Source organism: Myotis brandtii, unplaced genomic scaffold (assembly GCF_000412655.1).
Source record: "Myotis brandtii unplaced genomic scaffold, ASM41265v1 scaffold179, whole genome shotgun sequence".
NCBI lineage: Eukaryota > Metazoa > Chordata > Mammalia > Chiroptera > Vespertilionidae > Myotis > Myotis brandtii.
The window spans coordinates 2,505,574-2,509,203 of record NW_005356635.1 but is presented as its reverse complement, the minus strand read 5'-3'; the positions used below and the strand labels follow the sequence as shown (position 1 = coordinate 2,509,203).

The following is a 3,630-nucleotide window of genomic DNA, read 5'->3' as shown; positions in this document are numbered from 1 at the left end:
CAAATGAGTATGTTGGAGGATGAGCAGGCATGTATTTACCAAGTCGGAGCCTGGAGAGTCCTCTGATATGAAAATTTTCCAAAAGTGGCACCTTTTAAATAACAATTTAAAAAATTGAAATGTATTTTGTGGTGACTATGATAAAAATATGGAAGCAGTGTGAAAGCAAAACCATGCAAAGTAGATAGTCAAAAGGCAGGAACTTCTTACAGTCTTGCTGCTTGTCTGCCACCAGAAGAGCTATCCCTCCCATCACCATTGGGAAGCTTGATTTGGCTCTGGAGAGTGGAGATGTCTTAACTTACCTGCCAGTAGTAAGTGCCATGGGTAAAATGTCTTATTATACCTTCACACCTTTTCTTTTTTCTTCAAGCAGAACTTTCTTTATTGTATTTCCTTATTAAATTGTTTCTGTCCTCCACAGACCAATATAATTGCCTTAAACCTCCCATAGTCTTCCAGATCCAAGTTGCCTTTTTCTTCTCTGAGTTCAAATATTCTTTGCCCTTCTGTGTTAATATGCTAGTCTATTTTTATAGGATTTTCTTTCTTTATAACTGTTATAGATGAAAAAAATGGCTCTATAATAAATCTGACAAGTCCAGTGACTGAAAGTAACCTCACAGGGTGGTCTGACCATAAATTCTTAACTGTGTAGGTCATGGTGGGTAGTCATGCCCCAGGCATATATAACTTCTTTAGTACATGGTTTATCTTTGCTATAAGCAAGCCCTACCCACTGTTCCTGTGCATCTAGGTTAACACACCTTTGAAATGACTGAGTAATCTTCTTTTTCAGAAGCATAACCACCCTCGAAAGAGCACATAATCTTAACTATTCTGTAGTCTAATTTCACCCTGGCTTTCTCCCAATTTCTTGTAATCTTGTTTTTGTTCCCTAAATCTCAACCATGTAAAAAACAAAACAAAACAGAAAGCCTGCAAGCTTTATTTCTCCAAAGCATTTGAGATCATTCTTCTTAGCATGTTGTCAATTTGGCTCAAGTAAACTCATAAAAATTACCTACAGGTTTAGACATTCTTACATCAACACTATCAATTGCTTCATATCAGGAACCAAATCCTCTTATCTTTGTTCTTTGCAAAATGTTTTGTTCTAAGTAAAGAATTAGTAGAAATTTACTGGGTTGAAATTTAATATTTACTGTTGTAGTAGAAATTACTAATTCTTACAAAGATGTGTGGTTCTCTTCTTTCAGAAGTTAGGTGTGGTCATATGACTTTGGCCAACAAATGTGAGCACAAATTAAGTGCATCACTTCTCACCTGAAGCATTTAAGAGCTGATGTGCACTTTTTCATGCTTCCTTTTCACTTGCTGTGGAAGTCCATGTAGATATGGCAGTGCTCCAAGAGCAAAGCCGCCTGCGATGCTGAGCCTCCACACTGACGACAGTTACCTGGAGAGTTGCCCAAACCCAAAGAGCATTTTGTGTGAACAAGAAATTAACTTGAATTAGGTTACTTAGATTTTGGGAATGTTTATTACCATAGTATGACCTAATTTATTCCGAGGCACATAGTAGTACAATGAAAAGGAAATCCGTCAAAAAAGAGAGACAGTGCGTGTGTGTGTGTGTGTGTGTGTATGAGGGTGGGGGGGCGTGGGAGGGAGAGAGAGAGAGACCTAAATCCAAATCCTAGATTTTTCCACTTAATAGCAATGTGACTTGAGATTAAGAAAGATCTTACACCTCAGTTTCCTCATCTATAAAATGAAAGTTACTACTTCCAACCTTGCAGATTTATCATAAGGTTATAACAAATATATAATAAGTATTTATCACAGATGTTTAATAAATAGTATTTGTCATTTCCTAAACAGCTTGTATATCTTTTTGAGATTAAGATATAGAGAGATATATACAGGATAGGGCAAAACTAGGTTTACAGTTATGAGTATGCAAAGCATAGAGTTTATTCTTATATTATTATTTATTAGTTATTGTGCTATTTTCCATATGAACAACTATAAACCTTCTTTTTCCCCACCCTGTATATCTATATATCTATCTCTATCTCCATAGATCTTATATGTATGCACGGTTTATATCACTTGGCACAATGTCAAGAAAATACCAGTGCCTGAATAAAGCTGAATGATTAATCTGAATATTTTCAATAGAGTGCCTATAGGCTATACAATGAGAGGTTTAGAGAGGAACTCAAGAGACTATTTCTAAATTAACAAAGAATAAAAATAAAGTTTGAATACAAAGTTGACCCTGACCTTTAGAGAATTCAGAGGGTAATGTGTTCTTAAATAATAAACTGTACTTGCACATTATCTCCAATGTATTAGTCCTAGCCCTTTAACACATGTCACATACTAGACCTCCTTGTTCTCATACTAGACCACTTTGTACTTAGATGTTTGTTCTGTAATTAACCTTGGAAAAGTCACACAATTCATCTTTCTTTTTAATTGAACAAAAATTATTTCTATAAACTATTAGTAGTTACCTAAATACAATATGGTTTTAAAAATGAAATCGAGTGTATATAGTTGTATCTATAAAGATAAGTATACTCATCAAAAACTATACAACATTATCAGCAAATCCAAATGCAAATAAAGATATTCTTCTGAGTTCTGTTTCATCAAGCATCAAAAACCACCAATATTTTAGTCCTTTTCTTGTACATTATTCTGTATCCACATTCTCTACATCTGATTGGATCCCTGGATTTCATTTCATTTTCTGCCTGACATTCTCCACAGATATATATCCTTGGCTGCTGCTTTGGGGGTTGGACGTCCTTCTGGGTGTCCATAGGACTGATACACTCTTCTCACTCGCACAATTCATCTTTAATCTTATATTCTTCCTAATATGTCATTTAGCCAGTTCAGGGTCTTGGCTTGATTTAGTGTCTAAGATTTTGATTTCTCAGATTCAATACATGCTGGCAATATGCCATGAACCATCAACAATAGTCATTTTTATTGAATAGAAAATTAATTATTCTACTTATGGTAATAAAATGTATGGGTTTTCTTTACTTCTGTGTCTCTGCTTGCCTAAGAAAGATTTAAGATTCAAAAACCAAAATACCACTCCTCAAAGAATGAGTTTGTTTTATTTTTATTACTAAATAAGATAGTATCCTATATAATAAAAACCCTGGGTGTAATGTCACGACCGAGGCTTGACCAACCAGAAGGAAGTCAGTCCTGCAGGGGTCGTCTTGGAAATGGCTGCACCCTCCCCGAGCTGTTTCCCACGAGGGTGGCGAGGTTTCAGGCAGGAACCCACCCTCGGAGTGTGGCCGCATTGAGTCCTGGGTCCTCTTAGCAACAGTTGCGCCCCCGAGCTGTTTCCGGTAAGGGTGAGGTTTGAGGCAGGAACTGGCCCTCGGAGTGTGGAGGCATATCTTTATAAAGTTTTAATACATTATAGTAGAGGTCGTGGCAGTATTGTTTTACCCACAGCATCTACAGGAATTGCTGCAAATTTACTTCTTGGTGGAAGCACCTTTCATTCCCAATATAAATTACCCATTCCACTAAATGAAACTTCAATTTCTAGACTCGATATAAACAGTGAAGTTGCTAAAACTATTAAAAAGGCCCAACTTCTCATTATTGATGAATGCACCATGGCATCCA

General features: G+C 36.3%; 1 pseudogene; it reads right to left on the bottom strand.

Annotated features, from left to right (window-relative positions):
- Positions 1–2,621: 2,621 nt before the first annotated feature.
- On the bottom strand, positions 2,622–2,795 carry LOC102258306 (annotated as a pseudogene).
- Between the last annotated feature and the right edge of the window lie 835 nt (positions 2,796–3,630).